Here is a 19,738-nt window from a genome sequence, read left to right as displayed (position 1 = left end):
GCTTGTGAAACACACCTGCACAGTCAGAAGAGGAAATGGAACACTGCTAGGACCATCAGTGCAATCCAATGTAACACCCATTCCCCAACATCAACATCACACACTACCAATGCTGACACCTGTATTGTGCCATGCCAATGATATACATAGTATATGCTAGGTCTCAGCAACATATAGCTGGATGTGAAATATCAGAGACTGGATCAGTTCCAGATTGTTAGGTGTGGTGCAAGTGCCATCAGAACACCCACAGCCAGTGCAAGGCCACAACATGAGAATGGAAGCAGACGGAGAGTTGGAGAGTTGAGTAGGACAATAAGGTGGCAACATACAATTTGGACAGAACCTACACCTAGGGGATGTGACGCAGACAAGTCCCCAAACTGCCCAAACTACATGTGACATGCAGGTGGGACATAGGCCTGGAAGACCGCTAATCTTAATGATAGGAACAACGAACAGGGACCAAGATCACAATGTACAACTAATTGGAAGTCAGGCACGTCACATTACAAATGCCACAACACAGACACACTAATTGTACAATATCTCATTGCAGAGGATGATGGCTCTCCTGGGGTTATGCCTGTCCTGGATGTCCCTGATGACATGGATGACGAGCTGACAAACATCAACCAGCAGACCCTCCAAGATGTCCTTGGAACCCTCCTGATCCCACCTTCAGTCGCAAGGAGGAGCACAGAAGTAGCAGCCATCACAGAGGACCCACCCATCACCCCAATTGTACGACCTGGCAGCTCCAGCCCAGCTGAGGACTCTGACGACACTGGCACCAGCTTTGAGAGGACTGTAGTTGGAGTACAGCGGGAGCTGGCCAAGGAGGTGCGGGTGGGGATGCAAAATATGGCAGCCAGCCTTGAGGGTGTGTGTTGGGGCATGATGTCATCTGCAGAACAGACAGCAGCCATGCAAAGGCGAACATCTATCTTGCAAGAACTTCAACAAAGTGTGAAGGAAATCAGCACAGAAGTAAGGGAGTTGCTACAACACCTCGCACACCAAAACTTTCACTGCATGCACGAATGCAATATTGACCTCCTCAGGGCCGACCTGGCTGCCTATCACAGTGATGTAGCTGATATACTTCAGAACCAGTAGCTCCTCCTTGCTGTAGTATTGCCCTTAATAGCCCCACCATTGGCAGCTACCGGGATTTCTGACTCCACGTCTTCAAACACTGAAGTGTGTGTTGTCCCTTCAAACCCACCATCCCCAAGGGCAGAGGAGACAACACACACATCAGAAGATGAAGACGTGGAACAGATCACCTCACCCGTAAGAGTACCCGGTAGCACAAGTAGATGCAAAATGGGCACTTATATCCAAGGTCCTGTGCTTCGTAACATGTCAGTCTTGCAACAGCTGCTCACATGCACTGTTCTCCAGCCCACTGTTTACCTTGACACTATGCTCTGTGATTGTCTCTCACTACCTTATAACCAATTCATGATCCTCTGCACTGTTTGGCACTTCACCCCAGATTGTCCAATGACATGTCCTTTTGTACTTGTGTAGTATCACAATAGAAGGCATCACACTAATGGGCTCACAATCCTGGACTATGTAAATATTGCACTGCAGCACTTTAAAATAGATAGCACTTACACAACCACTTTGTCTCTGTGTAATGTGACACATCAACCGTGAGGGAGATTAGTGATGTTTGCCACATGTCAATGGCCATAGAATGTCAATACAACTGCCTTGAAAGATTGTGGGCTGATAACTAAGCACTGGGGTCTGGATTGTACCATCATCTGCCCTTCCTGAGGGTTATATCTGAAGTAAATAGAAAAATTACAGCATAATGCTGTGTTGGACAGAATAAGTCTGCTTCAAGGGATGTCTATGCAGAAAATCAATGTCTTAAAATTTTTCTTTTAGACATTCTTTAGGTATGTGACATCTGACTCTAAACACATCACACACACACCGTACAGCAGGAATGGTTGTGTACGAGTGTACGAGTGTACGGACAAATATGTAACCTGGCAGTACAATGTAAGAAATTATAGGTGTGAGTTATGTAAACTATACTACATTAGATTATACCATCACTCGCCTCATCAGGGTTCACATGAACATCAGGCTGCAGGCAGACATACCACAGTGCCCCAGAGACAAGATCTTGTCTCAAAGTATGACAGATTGTAAACATACATCCAAACTTAACAACACATTGGGAACCGTAGTAACCTTGAGTGGTGGGTGCAATGGATGGCAGATGGATAGAGAAGTATATTTGGTGTAGCTGCCAATATGACAGCTCAATTGGGATTTGAATGCAGGATGGAACACAAATGCAAATACTAAATTGACGCTGTTCACCCATGCCAAGGCCCTGATCCCCAAGCATATGACACATAGTGTAAAGTAGTACCTAAATATGTATTTAACTGTAAAAAAGGATAATAAAACTAGGGGACACACCTTAACTAACCTAACCTATCCTAACTACACATTACCCACAACTGGCCCTAACCACCCTAAGCTAAATTTACTTATCACGTTTAACTAAACACTCTAAACATCAACTCCCCACCCCCCTTATATGAAGGACACAAGGAGGACAACATATACTGCCTAAACACATACTAACGTATCCCAAACAATTACATATATAATGTATATTTTCATATTTTTTTATTTTTTAATACACAAAAACCCCAACATCATCCCCACCCACCCACCGACAAAACAAAAACACATATAAAAATATCATACCCTCCACCCCAACCCACTTATACTAACTAAACTAACAGCCTATTCTAACCTTACACTAATCCCCCTAAAACCACTAAATATAAGAACCAGGAAAGCACTCTCCTGCTAATCTGGGACACCTCCTGCTGCAGCCTGTCCATTCTGCACAACATCCGTTGCATGTCCTGTTGCATGTTCCTAAATTCAACATTGTCAATGACTGCAGCAGGGGTGGTCTGTGTGCCACTTGTGGAGGGTTGTGCTGGTGCCGGTGCCATGCTTGGAGGGGGGGGGGGTGCATGGGCTACTGTCAGTGGTCCAGGATCGGATAATGTTGAGGGACCTGCAGAGGTGGCTGTCATCCTTGGTACCACTTGGATCGGAGTGGTGGTGCTGGTAGCTGTTGTGGACAGGGATGGGACCCCTTGGGCAAATGCCCTCCAGACCCCTGTGGCTCTCTCATGGCGATAACGCCGTGCCATGTGGCGGAACCCAGACTCAACATCCAGAATGTGGCGGTAACCCATTGCCATTTTCTGGAATTCTCGGATCTGATTGGCATCCATATTGGCTGCTGTTAAAAAAGATTAAGCCAAACATTAGTTACATCATTGTGTGATACAGCTACTGATGATATTTAAAAAAATCATCAAAATTAGCTTAAATAGGCCAAATGACAGTACAGATCACAGATTGTCCCTGAGGAAGTGCATGCCAACACAGCCTACACATATTCCTATTTAACTGCACAGCAATGCTCAAAAAGATGTGTACCTACTTAAATGATCTAAGCATCATTGTTCTGCCATTAGTCACATAACAAATGCTGCAAGTCCTCCACATGTGACAGGCCAACTAATGACTATCTTCTGGTTGACAATCAAGGGCCACAAGATCTGTGATTTGTAAATGGAATTTCCCGGATGGTATGCAGTTGCTAATCATGAGTGGGTATCCTGGTTTGGAACAAATGAATTTCTGAATTACATGTCTGTGTACTACACCGGGATCCTCACACCTAGGTACTCATATTTCATAACCCTAAGCCTGTGCCTCAGGGGGAGATGGACATGCAACACATACTTTCAAACATCAAGAACAGCCAGGAAGCTTTGGACAGCTGTCCATGGTTTTAGTCAGTCCACCACAGGTAAGGAGGGTGTCCAACTAGGATAGACACAAACATTGTACAATCACATCCACATTTATGTTCCTAATTGTGGACAATTGTCCACATCATTTGATATCACTAATAAGTTTCCAAAAACAAGCGCATAGATGCAAACACCCATCTGGGCTTGAGCTGCATGCACACCTATGACATTGTACTCAAGTGCCATATAAACGTAGCAGAACATGTGGAGCTATATGCTGCTAGGAAGTCAAACATACAGTCCTACAGGTTCATTAGTTAACAGGGAGGCTCAAGTCTGTGGGTAATACTTCGACATCCCTGCTCTGTGTGATTCAGAGTATGACTTGCTGACTAAATCATGAAAATGGCTACCTCCAAATTTTTCATGACAATAAAAGTAACAACAAATGTCACCCTGTTCACCTGCCCATGCCTACAGTGCTGCACTACAATCTTAAATAATGAGTCTACGCCACTGATTGTCTAACTCAAATATGGAAAAACAAGTCAAACTCCACTCAGTCATATATCAGATCATGTGCCAGCATGTACAACACACAGGAGTCAATCACACAACAGCTGCAAACACAACACAGAACTGAAATATCAACACTTTCTGGATATGTCTGGGTCCCCAAATCAAGCCACTTCTCCAATTGTGTAGGGGGCAGGTCCACCTGCTCAATGTCTGTGCAATGTACAACACTTTGAAGCAAAACATACTGTGTGTGACTTTATATCTGATAGACCAGCCCCTCAGGCATGATGACACTCCAACATACATACCACGGCAAACATGTATTGACCCTGTCTCTCCAGTGAGTGATACACACACATATGCACACATGCAGTGGCCCTAACAATCATGTGGTGACAAACATGATTCCTCAATAGGTTGCAGATTCATTTATAGAGTGTACTCCATGTATTCATTTGTTGTTATAAGTGACATGTAAAGCCAAGTTCCTGGTGCACTGCAATACCAGTCACTCAGGTATTGTGGCTTGTGCATCAAGGAACAATCAGTTACTGTGTGATGCTCATGTGGGTTGAGTTTAGCTCATGAATTATTATGCTTTCTATGGTCCATTAAATGTGTGCCTGTGTTGTCTGTAGGCTACATATGCTACATTGCCAGTGTACCCTGAGCCAGATATGCTCCCTATGACACCATAAGGGCAGGGATCCTGTGTTTTACTTGATGGCAATCTGACGCTAAACATGGATTGGCCATTTATCTAAATAAATACAACAAAGTAATATATGCTGACAGTGTCTATTTTGGTCATCCGTGACAGAATGCATGGGCACAGGTATAGTCATTGCACCTGAAATGTGTCACTCATTGCCCTGTGTATCCATATTGGCTATTGATATTCACAGTTAGCCACATTCATCATCTTACATTAGCCAAGTTGGGTGATCTGCGGGTATACAACAAACTGACACTGTCCCATTATTGAAACATGGTTTAGCAAATATCCTACTATGGTAATCTTGAGGATGTAGGTTTCAATTTATGTGCACCTTGGGAATGGCAGCAGTCACAGGAATGCTGGTCTGCTGATCTTGGTACACACCCTTGTCTGTGATAGTCTTCATACTGGAAAGTTAGCTATTGTACATATGCTGCACTAGATCAGCCGGGGTGTACCAAACGTAAACTAGCAAAGTATTTTGGCGCTTTATATGTATGATGGAATCGGTCAGGGGTCCCTTGCATAACATCATGCAAGTAATAAATTGTGACCATGCAATCACCAACTTCAGGTATCCCATGATGACCCAATAACTTATGAGAATTGCATGGCTATAAAGTGACACAGGTGGCAAATGCATCAGCTCTGTTCCAGCAATTGTGCCCAAGGCAAATTAAAACACACACCAACAATGAAAAGAGGGCCAGATATATTTTTTTTATCCTCTTTTGTAGCATTTGCTTCATGTTTTATGCTACAGCTATGGAAAGTAGCACCAACAATTTAGATATGAACCTGTGTGCATTACTTTGGCATCCATTTCTAATTTGATTGCTGCAGAAACAAAGTTAAAGTATCAGCATAAGATATTACCTGAGGTTAGGAAGAACTTTGTACGTACGGCCAGGAATACAGTTCAGAAATGTATTCCAAATAATTGGGGACCACATTAATTCCTTGCTTTAGCTTGTGAAATACATCTCTGTCCTTGTACACTCACAGACCATGGATGAAACATATGTTTGAGCTGCATTACCATCATCTATTGACATCAAAGCAGCACTAATTTACAAGATCAAGTTGTGTTTTGTACGTTTGTGTAGCTGTTGCGTCAACAAATGACGGTAATGTGTAGGAAATATTGTATAAATCAGGGCCACTGTATATTTAACTTGTATTCCACATGTCCAAAAACATTGCATGCAGAATGTCAACAAATCTGCTACTGTCACTAAAGAGCATTTAAATGTGCACATTACTCTGAATTGTAATCACTTACAGGGCCACCAATCACCACACCCAGGTGGTCCAGCAAGCCTTGCTCTCTGGCAACAAGGTCAGCCCAGCAATGCTTGAGTTGGTGGTCCTTGCACGGTGTGTTGAAAATTCTCCTCAGATGGTACAGCACTTTGGACCACCTGAGCCTCCTCGCCTCCGTGTGATACCCCTGTATCACCCTGCCACCAGCCTCTATCATCAGGGGGAGGAATTGGCACATCAGCCAAATGAATGCCCCCAACTCCTCCTCACCCATTCTCCTCAGACGTGGCCTACCCAACATGACCGAAAAAATAGGTATAGGAAAGGGAACAGAGGAAAATACAGGGAAAGGAGGGAGGAAAATGAAAGTTAAGTAACCCACAAACAGCCTAACAATCCCCAAACTAACAATACCCACTACACACTCCTAACAGTACAAAGACAAAATTAGACACCAAATATGACAAAAACACACTTACAGTGAACAACTGAGACAATTACTAAAACAACAGATGACAAATAGGATGGCACACAGGAGAAAAAAGCACAATTTGGACAGACAAAACTCTCAGTACAGCCACACAGTCTAGAAGAATCGCAGACTGCAAAGTGAAAGTGAAAGTACACCCACTGTACCATTTCTGTAAACAGGATATCCTATTACATCACTTCCTGTCTCAAATACGGTGCGTTTTTATTATGATGCGTGATACGCAAATGTTTCAAAATTCCCCCACATTCTTAGTTCCATATATTTTTCAATGATACCCAATTTCATGGGGTACAGTGTAGGAATTACCGCTCGGACCCAATGGATGTATAATGGCTGTGAGCGTAATATTTCAATGCATATGCAGCAAAATTTGACGCATATGTGTCTTTTTTGACACATTTATGTCAAAATATCTGTCTTTAACTGTGTTTGTGTCATTTCTCTCATTTTTAACATACATGGATGTGTGCCATAGATGTGCTACTCTGATATTGCCCTTCAAATGTGAAATAGACAGGATGTATGTCATTTACACTGTGTGTGAAGTTGGGTGTACATTCAAACCCATCCAATGTGATGTGCCTTTTTCAGTATCCTAATCTGTATTTCTTCAATGCTCCATGAGGCTAAACCCTGATTATGATTCCCAGGGATCATGTGAGGCATGCATAATTACCCAGACCATGACTGAGTGATAAAGTGAGGTGTTTAATGACATATGTAAGACAGTGGTGATGGTGACTAGAGTTAAAAGAAGTTTTGTACAATGTGTTGTCTCTGACACAATCCTGCATCAGTGTTTGGATGGTCCCCCTCAGGTTGATGGACAGCATCCTCCTCTTCCTCCTCTTCAGGCATTTGTGGGTCTGGTTCATAGAGGGGAATGTTCTTCTTACACATATGTTGTGCAGGATGGCACAGGTCAAAATGATCATGTAGACCATTTCAGGTGAATATAAGAGGCTGCCTCCGGTGATGTTGAGGCACCTGAATCGTGACTTCAGGATGCCAAAAGTCCTCTCTACTGTGGTGCGTGTCCTCCGATGTGCCTCATTATAGGAACGCTCCGATGTTGTGCTTGGGTTGGCAAAAGGGGTCATGATCCATGGCTGGATCCTATACCTGTGATCAGCTGAAAGAGAAAATGAGTGTAAAAATGTTGATGTAGGTTGCACCATGATTATTACTTTGATTGGAAGTTTTTATCTTGTGTTTTCTGTGACTCATCTGTGTTTGTGTTATTGTGTGGAATCCTAGGCTTCTAGGATGTACTATCAGCATTGGGTTGTTTAATTATCTAAACTGGTATTTGACCGATTGACCAGATATCAGCGGTATTTTTGTAAACTTGCAGTACATTGTGTACTTCAATGTATTATGTCATGTGAAAGAAGTGTCCATGTGTCTTCACTGGAGGTGACATGATACTTCCACACACAGAATCGATTCCACAGTGGTGGTAACACGGTTGCACTATGTGGCCTGAAAATCGCATCCAATTCAACATATGTAATAGCATGTGAAAAACAACAGTGAGGCCCTATGATTTGGCCAGGTGACAATGTACAACACATCTCCATACGTTTGCAGCACTGAAGTGTTAACAATTGCAAAAATATCCATGTGTGACAAGTTCTATGCAAACCTATTTCTGTGCCCTCACCAAGTTGACTCATGTGCAAACGTGTACCTACACTACTGAACCTGGTCCAGGTAAGGTAGCTTACTTGGTTGTGGGGATGAAGGTTTAATTGTCAGAAGGTCCACATGCCTGTACATCTGTTATGTATATGTGTAATTGTTTCAATCCACATGTGTAGCAGTGTGCAGTGTGCATTTTGAATTATTGTCACATCAATATGTGTTCATAGCAGAGTCCACTTCCATATTGGTAGCGGGCAATGCCACCCCAGGAGTGATGTGAGATGTTGGTACTGCCTCAATGATTCCATGTCACCTTCATTAAAATCAGCATCATCATGCTATGTGTCTCATGGTGTTTGACCAGCAGCAAAACACATTACACACCCCTTACACAGTACGTATTGCTTGGAAGGGTGTGTGATTGAGTGTTATTGATGTGATGTTGGAAGGTTCATCTTCCAAGTTGTACTGCCAGTTAAGGCAATGTCATTTTCACTGTGTGGTTTTAAATTGGTCCCTTGTGGCTCTGGAGTGGCATCTGTTGTTATCTGCATCAGTCATTTGTCAATAGGTGTGAATCCCAGTGGGTCAGGTTATCCACCATGACTGGCAGTGTCACAACCTCAGTGTCTTCCTGGCCACGTATCAATGTAGTGGTGTATGTGTTGTGTGTCCTACAGGGTTGCTGTGCAGTGTGTAAATAACTAGGTTTCTGTACTTACCAACAAGTAGGCCTTTTCCATATCGTCCGTCCTGGAAGTGTTGATTGATGGCAGAAGATGAATTAATCATGTACACTCCCAGGATACTTTGCCATGATGTTGGTGATCAATCCCTGGTGATCCACAATGGCCTGCACATTGATGGAGTGTGTGTGCTTCCTGTTGCGGTATAGATGGTCGGTTGCAGCAGGTGGCACAATCCGTACATGTGGGCAGTCAATGGCACCAAGCACGTGTGGGAAGCCGTTGATTTGGTAGAAGCCCTGTTTGGTCTCCTGCTGCTTCCGCTGTGTGTTGGGGAAGCTGATGTGCCGGGTGTGAGGGAGATGATGGCATCCAGTACCTTGGGTAGGAAGGCAGAGAATGAGGGCTGTGAAATCCCGGCAACGAGGGCACCACTGGTTTGAAAAGAGCCACTTGCCAACATGTGGAAGACAGCTAACAGCTTGATCTCTGGTAGAATGATGTGGGGTGTCTGCAAGCTGGGTGCCAACTGTGGCTCAATGTGGTGCAGCAGCTGCTGTATGGCTTGCAGTTTAGTCTATACCTCTGGATGATGTCATGTTCCCTGAGGCCCAGAAGGGTTGTCCTGGTCCGGAATATCCTCTCCTGCCTTCTGAGTTGCCTTTGGGGTCCCTGTTGGTGTGGTGGAAGCTGCTGCTGTTGGTCCTGTGCACTGCATCTTCGTGCATGCTGGATGAATAGCACCTCCATGTCTTCCTTTTGGAGCTCTGATGTTGCTTCTGTGTTTCTTCCTTAAGTAGTGGTGTGTTTGCCCCATTTTAACACCTGCCCTGACCCAGGTATTAATTTTTGAACCAAATCGGGCAGTGCGCCATTTACCGACTACGCCTCCCAGCGGTGCGGGATTTTTGCGCGCTTGGATACATATGTCGCACAACTGTTTAAGTCATTTTTTGGACGGGAACGCCTACCTTGCATGTCGTTCATGCAAGGCGGTTTCACGCATCCAGAAAATGATGCACACAGTGGAATTTTGACGTTCGTGGGGTCAGGCATCAAAGTACAAATATGGTGTTAGGTTTGTGCTGAATTTGCGTAAAAAAAAGATGCAAATCCGTATAAATATGCCCCTTTGTATCACTTTTACAGTGATATCTCAACATCTACATTGCATGTTAATCGTTTTGACTGTATCTCATCAGATAAATATTATATATTTTTCTAGATACTGTGTGGTGTATTTTTGTGGTGCTATATTGTGTTATTCTATGATTTATTGCACAAATACTTTACACATTGCCTTCTATGTTAAGCCTGACTGCACTGTGCCAAGCTACCAGAGAGTGAGCACAGGATAATTTGGATTGTGTGTGACTTACCCTGACTAGAGGCAGGGTCCTTGCTTGGACAGGGGGTAACCTGACTGCCAACCAAAGATCCCATTTCTAACATCATGTCTTAGTATTTTAAACCTTTTTTGAAATAAGAGTATATGCTCATTTTATACCTTACAGCCTTGAAAAAGTCACTGTGTGATGAAACAAGTGTTGACTGTTATTAAAAGAATTTACAATCAAAGACTATTACTATTGGCTGTGTATGAACATAGAGGTTACAAAGGACCACTGTTAATGGGAATACAACTACAAAAGTGTACAACAAAGAAGATTACTGGTTTTTACGAACTTGTTTTAAACTCATTACTATTTGACTATTTGACAAGCATCTTTCTAGTAATATTTGCTTGTATCTGAGTGCTGTGGTCATAGCTTGATATAGAAGGTAAGGAATGATTAGATGAAACAGCGATCATGTCAAATTACCAAGGTGAGTCTAAAGGAACAGGAACAAACTTTAGTGCTGTGCAAGAGCCAAGGTGGGATGCAGGTGGAGCGGCAATTTTTTGCCGCAAGCCGGCAACGCGTCATTTATCAGCAACGTTGCAGATTGTGCATTGTAAATTTCTCTGCACAGTGTTCTATGCATGGATTTTCAGCTCTTGTCTGTCAATTTCACCTTTCAAGGCCCAGGGACTGAACAGGACACCACTTGGCAGGGCAGGAGTCTCAGCAGAGAGGTCAGATAGTAGCAGAGGAAGTTTTTGATGGCCCTGAGACTTCAAAACAGGAGGCAAGCTCAACTCAAGCCCTTGGAGATTTGTCACAAGCAGGAATGCACAACAAAGTCCAGTCTTTGTCCCCTTTCAAAGGCAGAAGCAGCAACTGCAGGAAAGCCCAACAAAGCACGGTCACAGGCAGGGTCAGCACTTCTCTTCAGCTGTTCTCCTTGGCAGAGGTTCCTCTTGAATCCAGAAGTTATCTAATTTTGAGGAGTTTTGGGTCCAATACTTTACTCCTTTATTCCTTTGAAGTAGACCTACTTCAAAGGAAAGCCTTTCTTGTTCCAAAAATCCTGTCTTGCCCAGGCCCCAGACACACACCAGGAGGTAGGGGATTGCATTGTGAGAGGGTAGGCACAGTCCATTCAGGTGTAAGTGACCACTCCTCCCTCCACTCTGGCACATATGGCTAATCAAGAAATGCAGTTTACAGCCCAACTCCCTTTGTGTCACTGTCTAGAGGAGATTTACAAACAGCCCGACTTTCAAATTGACCCAGACAGACAATCCACAACCAGATAGATTCACAGAATGGTTCAAGCAAGAACATACCTACTTTTTAAAAGTGGTATTTTCAAACTAACAATCTAAGCAGTGTCACATTACAGCACTACAGCCGAGCTGCGGCCTCACTTCAAACATGCCTCTTCTCCCCCACTCACCCACCTTACTTGGCCTTGCTGCTGCAGATATCCCCAGGAACTCCATGGCCTTGTCGCTTCTCCTGGTCGCTTCGCACCTTCAAATCCAGCTTCAAAACCGCTGCTGCAACAGCTGCAGCAGCCTCAACAACCACAGATGCACAGTGCTCTTGTGTACTTCCACGCTTGCTTCTCGTCGTCATTGTCAAGCACTGCCGACAGCTCAATAGTGCTCAATAATGAGTCTAGCGCCCATTTCAATCACCCATGGAGGCATCAAAAAGTAAAAAGTAAAGGGAACCTGAAGAGTAAGTTAGGCAGGTACATAATAAAAGAGGAAAAACGTTTTTACTCACTTTCTTTACTCACGTGTAGCTTTTAAACCCTTAACAATGCAGTGCGATTACATTTTAAAACTCCATTTTTGCTGGTATCATTTTGTATTAAATCTGGTAATCTCCTTTGTAAATTGAAAACTATGTTTTTTCTTCATAAATGAAATACTTCCAAAATAATTATTTGGGCTGGCTTAACTAAGGGTTTGGTTCTGATTGGTTGGTAATGCACACTAAAGCAAATTGAGCAATGCATCATAGAGGACACACCACTGAAGAATGCATATACAGTAGTAAGTGTGATTATTTATGTTAACTACAGTATAATTTTCAAGGAAAAGAAATACAAACTGAATCTATTTGTTCCCTATCTCCCATTTCAAATTAGTGAGGTCTTATGGAGGTGACATTGACCTTGTTTAGTTGTATGTGAAAATGATGATCCTTATTCACAATGATTGCTCTATTACTTTCATTTGTAGTATTCTTGACAGGGCCTGAACTGGAACTACTTCAAAATAACCTTGGTGGACAGTTTACTGCATCACAACATTGACCGATATCCCGTCCGCTGAAATCTAAATCCCATTAGACTAATGGGATTTAGATTTCAGCGGACGGGATATTCATCACCGTTGTGACAGAGTAACCTGTCTGCTGAGTTCTAAAGCAGGCCCTTACCCTTGAAAATAAGGAGTAGGCAGAAAGATCTACAAAAGTAAGTCACCACTGAACCCATCAAGGTCATTTTGAAGCAGCTCCAATTATCTCCTCATTACAACAGCCAAGTTCATTCAAATATCTGCTCAGTCCCTCTTCTTTGTCTCTGGTTGAGGTATGTTAATATATCATCATTGCATGAGTGATGCCTCACAATACATATGGAGGCTTGCTTGGAGTATATGAATATGAAACTGAGGCTAGGTGCTTGGGTTCAACATAGTGATTTATTCTATTCCTCTGAGGGTTTCCAACATAAAGGGCATTAGTAATTCCATTTGGATTTGAAGCAGAGAGCAAAAGTAAAGATCCAATAACCACCAAAAATTAATAAATTATAGACACTGCAGTGAGGCGATGCCAAATGTGAGAAACTTAGCTAAATTATTAAAGGATCAAAAACAACTTTCTAATAATTGATCACCACATGAAATTTCACCTTAATGTCCACATGCGGTGTTTTAATTCCATTTCACCTTCTCTCAAACCATTAGAAGCCTTTACATGGTTTCCATTTTTAAAAGCATATTTAAGCTTTCAATTTTGTGGTTAATTGACTGTGGATTTTATTCATAAATATGCGTAGACAAATAATTCCCAAACTAATATGTTGCCACATTTTCTTTCACTGCCTGTTCCGGTTATAAACTGGGACATGCAGTCAGGTGGACTTTAGGATAGCAAGTGGCCATTATGTTCTCAAATGTAAAATCAATTTTTCTATGCATACGAAAACAGCAGGCAGGGACCCCTCTTTCTTTTTTATGCTTTGGTTCCTGCGAGCTACAAGGGTGGAGTAATGAGGGCCTATCAATACCAGGAGGTGTTGCTCCACTTCACACATAGGATCAGCATTGAAATTGTGGTGCATTGAAATTCCTACACATATCACTGCAAATATTAACATTTTCACTCAGAATATGTGTTATAATGTGCACCAGTCCCCCTCTGATCTTGTATTTCATGAGTGGTGAATCATAGGGTTTGAAGTGCTGACTTTTAGCTTGTATTTGTCCAACTATATTGTGCCTACTCTTCTAGCAGCATAACACCAGAATCAGGGTTGTCTCAGGGAATTTGGAGGTGATCCACATGGTGATCCAAGTGCTGCTACATAAGAATTAGGGATGCATTGGACTCTGTGCCTGCTATAACCTTCAACACACTATCACCCTCATGATATACTAGACCTGGGCAGAATGTTCAATGCTGCTGATGGAATCAGAGGAATTTGATAATTCAGTGTTTCTCTTGTAATTCTAAATCACTGGCAAGTTATGCCCCTCCGCTGGCAGAATTAATTTCCAGTGGTTAGTTTGTTTCTAAAGAGGACTGGAAGAGGGAGCAGCCCCTCCATACTTAAAAAGCACTGTAGATTAAAGTTCAATCTGTAGTGACTTTTAAACATAGAGAGACTGCTCTCTACTCCACCACTGTTTAGAAACGAAACCACCGCACTGCACAGCAGTAAATACCCCTCAGTGCCCTTACATACAGTGCAGTTATTACTGCAGAGTTTGTAAGGGTGCCAAGGGGTATGCACAACAGAGTGATATGTAGTGGTTTCTAAAGTTCAGAAACCACTGCACACCACTCAGCAGTGGTGCCACTGCAGAGTATGTAAGGGTGCCAAGTTGTCTTGGACCGTACTATTTTCTTAGCACAAAATGCATTCTACTACCATTTCCAGATGCCAGGGTGCATTTTGTTTTAAGAAAAGAGCGCCAAATGCCCACTCTGCTCTGTCATGGAATTCTGTGGAATCTCGCTCAATGTTAATGTAGTTCTGCAGAAGTCAGTAGAATCAAACACTACTAATTCCGTCCACTATTTACATGGCACTAAGATGCAAGAGCTCTAGCAAGTTTGGGCAATGTATCTCATTTGCTCAAACACAATGGGCCGCATGTACAAGGATTGATGCATCTCTGCATTACATAGGCTATGTGTCAAAATAGCACTGTGTGAAGACAGTTTACAATGCCATGGATGCACTCTATTTACAATATGGTACACCATGGCGTGGGGTCCCAAAATGCATCAGAAATAGTGATGTATCCAAGGGAACGATGCTGCAATGCATCCTCCAAAAAAGTGATACATTGCTGTAGTTGGGCTTGAAACTAGCACAACTTCAGCAGTGTATCCAAAACACATAGACGATGCATCAGTTCTGACTGACACGAGTGGCATTATGTGTGGGGACCAATGCAATAGAGTAAAAAATGGTGGAAAACTCACCTTTTACTCTATAACACTGGTCCTAGATTCAGTAGCACTGTCATGTGAGTAAATGCAAGCATGTAGTGTAATGTAAAGTGGCAAATAATGTGTTACCTACCTTATCTGTGTACTTACCTGTTGCGCTTTGAATGCTTGGTTGGACATGGGGACTCATTCCTATATGGAGACATGACAATCCTGGCCTGTCCTCTCCATGGTGTACACAGTGTTGCATTGCATTGCTGAAGTGGTTGTTGATATCTCACGTGTCATGGTCGTAGGTTGGTCCTGGGGTCCTACTACATGATTGTTACATGAGAAGTCCTACTACTTGTTAAGGGGATGTGATTTTATAAGTCAATACTGTGGGTAAAGTGACTTCAGCTAGTCACAGTCCTATTAAAATGCCACGGCATCATTTTCTGTGCCTGGGTTATAGAGGCGTATACATTTTAACACACTCCAGGCTAAAAGTGACGCATCTCAAAGATGAATCACACACTGGAAAAACCTCTAAATTTCCCTGTGTCAGTCCTACGCTAGTTTTTATGAAGGAATGCATACCCTGCATACATTATAAAGTGTGTGGCACAGTCTGTTCCAGAGCAAGTATTTTTTGACACAGCCCATCAAAAACTGACGCATTGGGCCCAATGCATAGTTCTGTAAATGTGAGGCAACATGGAGCAGAGGATGCACTGCCGATGCATCAAAGAAAATGATGCAACAGCAGCGCAAGCTCCTTGCAAATATGCCCTATAATCTCTTTGTCTTTTAAGACTATGTAAAACATGCCATTTATTACGATCTTTCAAACTGGGAAAAAAGGTTTATGCATAGGGATCTGTACATTTTAGTTCTCATGAATATTGGTATTAGAGTCTAGCACATACATTTCACATATATTGATTCATTTATGTGGGTCTGGCTGTCTAAGCATTGTCCGACAATGGGTCCAACTATATTTGGACTACCTTTAAGATCTTGTCAGGTATGGTATAAAATGCCTAAATGGTGTAGCCAAATACCTGTACATTGTCATTGAATCTTTGGTTTATATTAAAACAAATCAACTATTAATTACTATTAATCACACTTCTCATGCTGGAGGGACTTTGCACAGTAAGACAATATAAAATCCCGCAAAGCAATTTGAAAAATTCCATCTATTCTACAGTTACAAAATCCTGCTGTGATTCCTCAAGGATTGGAGGGACCACCATGATGCAATAAATTCTCGAAACTGAAGCTGAATGTGACTAACCCATGCCTTCATAACTTGCAGGAATGGTGCCTTTAGGGGACCTGCACATTTGTGCATTTTGCCATGCCGGACAAACTTTTAGCTTACTTTTCGTTCCTGTATCCCCGCTTTTTCTTTCACAAAATATGCACGAGGTAGGGTAGGGTGAAATTTACATTTAGGGTTGGAGTGAGGCCAAGATGGCTACTTGGAACTGGAGTTGGAGTATATGGGGTGTAGGAGGTTCTGAGACTAGTAATTAGGTGTGGGTTGCCTTGGGAGGTAGATGGGGTGGGGCAAGGGAGGGGATGCTCTTGGTACTGAGCATGGGAGTTTGGATATGTTGGAGGTCAGGGTGTCGATTATGTCGTTGCTATGTGTAATGTTTGGGTTGGTTTGAGTGTTAAACAAGCTGCAATTTTTTGAAAGGGTACAGTGGTTTAGGAGGGGAAAATGGACAATAAATGCATACTTTTGTTACCTATATACCACTTTGGTGAAGTGAGTAGTCCATGAGTTGGGTGTGAAACATCTACCTTCAAGTTATTTAATTTTCTATCAAAGATTAACGAGTATGTGTTAATCGCTGTAAACATGATGGGGCTTGGAAATCACACAGTGTTCTTGAACTCAGCATGTAATTAACGATCAGCAATCATGGCCCTACCATTTTTTTTAAATATGCCTAAACATGGCCAAGTCAAAAAACAGTATCAAGTCTTTGAAAGTAAATTGTGAATCGCTTCTGAATGGACTGTTATTTAAAATATTTATCTCACAGTTCCCACAATACATTCTCATTTTCCATGCCAAAGGAATTGACATTGAAAGTTCAGCTTTGGGTATCTGTACAATTTCCCATCTTCAAGCATTCTATTGGTCAAAGATATATTTTCCTAGGTGTATGAATATGGTCTCATGTCCCAGTTCAGTAACGTGTTGCACTTTAAAAAATATGATTTTTATTTATTCAACACTATAAAATGTGGCCAGTCAGTTTTATTCTCATAGTTTTTCCATTTAGCCTTCCACACAGGTCAAGGATGCTGTATCTACTGTGGTTGAAAAGTTCAATGTCCAATTCGACAAGGGAGTTATAAATCCGCCCAAGGAAAACTGTAGATTAATGACTTTCTGGAATTTAGCAATATTCCCACGAATATACTTGGAAAGCTGCACCAAGCGCTGTTTTCCCAACATAATACTGGGAAGGTCATGTGACATTCCCAGAAGGGTCCTATTCCTACTGCACAAACCTCACCATAAAGAATAATTTTACACAGGGAAAGAGGGTCTCGTGTGCAAACGAAGTTTCTTGCACCCCGATCGACTCCCCTTCCCAAACCTGCACGTTCTTGTCATAGCAAATCTCCGCCGTTTCCAGAAAAGAAATGGAAAGGAGTTTGTAAATGCTTACACACAGCCATGCTTAAATGTTCACAGGCTATGTACTGGAAAGTCATGTGGTCGCCTAATGAGTGGGATTTATGGCTTCAGAGAACTCCGCACTGGTGGCAGAAATCTCCATTCATGTGAATGAGATTATGGGCCAGGTGTATCATTTTTTGAAATAGCGATTACCTAATTGCGATTACCTGTGAATCGCAATTAGGTAACCGCTATTTGAATGTATGACAATACAGGAGTTTCATTTAGCGATTCACAATGGCTCGCAAATCGACCTACCTTATTAATATTCATAAGGTTGGACGCAATTTGCGACCCGTTGAGAATGGCTATAATCTTAGAGATGGTGAGCTGCTGGGCTCAGCAGACTGCCATGTCTGTGATTGCTTTTAAATGAAGCAATATTTTCTCTTTTTTTAAATGCAGCCTGTTCTCCTTAAAGGAAAACGGGATGTGTTTAAAAAAGAAAAATGAAAAGTTTTCATTTCATTTTTTAAGAGTAGGCAGTGGTCCGGAGCACCTCTGCCTGCTCTTAAAAACATGTTTTCACATGTATTCACAAAGGGGAAAGGGCCCCTTGGGGACCACTTTCGGTTTGCGGGTAGGTTACCACCTACTTGAAGTAGGTGGTAAAATGTGAATGTTTTGCAACCGCATTTGGGTCACAAAACATTCCTACATACCGCTGCAATTCGGTGTGGGGAAGGGACGCCCTTGACATGTCCCTTCCTAATACTGAATCGGTATGTAGTCGCAATTCCAATTTGTGATTCGGTAACAAGTTACCGAATTGCATATTGGAATTGAGAAATAAATAAAAATATTTTTACGATCGCAAATGGCCCGGTTGGGCCATTTGTGATCGCAAAAATGCATGACACATTTGGCCCTTTCACAGCTAGGAATACATTTGTAGGTTCCTGGAAGGTGTCAGTAAAGTAAATTCAGTCATAAACATTTATTTACTTCCGTATTTACTTTTGTGAATAAACCCCACTGAACAAAACATTTTAATCTTCATATAGTTACTTTCCCACATGACTTTATCTAAATATAATGGTAAAATTACATGGCCACCCCTTCATGCCCTTTGCTAATGGTTAGTGCTAAACTTAAATGCAGTTACCATTTTCCAATTGAAATACTTCACAGCAGCAGGCACGTCAAAAGTATGTAAAAAATGTCAAGGACAATGCACTTTGCAACTCCAGGCTAGGTAGCATTCACCAAACACTATTAAATGCACGAGAATAATGGCAGTTAATCAAGGAAAATGTACTTGACCATACACCATGAATCACATAGAAAAACTGTTGCATTAACTGAAAAAAATATCTGTAATCACAACTTGCTCCTTAGCTTTTCAGGAAACTTTGAAGATGCAAAGAAACATACTACAGTATCATACAAAATATCTGTCATCCTGAATATTTTAGTACTCAAAGCATCTGAGCAGAAATATAAAAAACATGTCAGAAACATTAACCCCTTCTCTGCCATGCCTTTTCCCCCTCAGGTTCCAAGCCTTTTATGGCTATTTGGGGCAGTTTGCGCTTAGGACCTCATAACTTTTTGTCCACATAAGCTACCCACACCAAATGTACATCCTTCTTTTCCAACATCCTAGGGATTCTAGTGTTTCTCAGAGTTTGTGGGTTCCCCTGATGGAGACCAAGAAATTTGCCAAAATACAGCTAAAATTTTGTATTTAAAAACAAAATGGGAAAAAAGGGCTGCAGAAGAAAGCTTGTGTTTTTTCCCCTGAAAATGGCATCAACAAAGGGTTTGCGGTGCTAAAATCTCCATTTTCCCAGCTTTCAGGAACAGGGAGACTTGAATCATAAAACCACCTTTTTCAACACAATTTTGGCATTTTACTGGGACATATCCCATTTTAAAGATTTTTTGT

The sequence above is a fragment of the Pleurodeles waltl genome, chromosome 8, assembly GCF_031143425.1.
Source record: "Pleurodeles waltl isolate 20211129_DDA chromosome 8, aPleWal1.hap1.20221129, whole genome shotgun sequence".
NCBI classification, from domain to species: Eukaryota; Metazoa; Chordata; class Amphibia; order Caudata; family Salamandridae; genus Pleurodeles; species Pleurodeles waltl.
Note: the sequence above shows the minus strand (reverse complement) of the source record.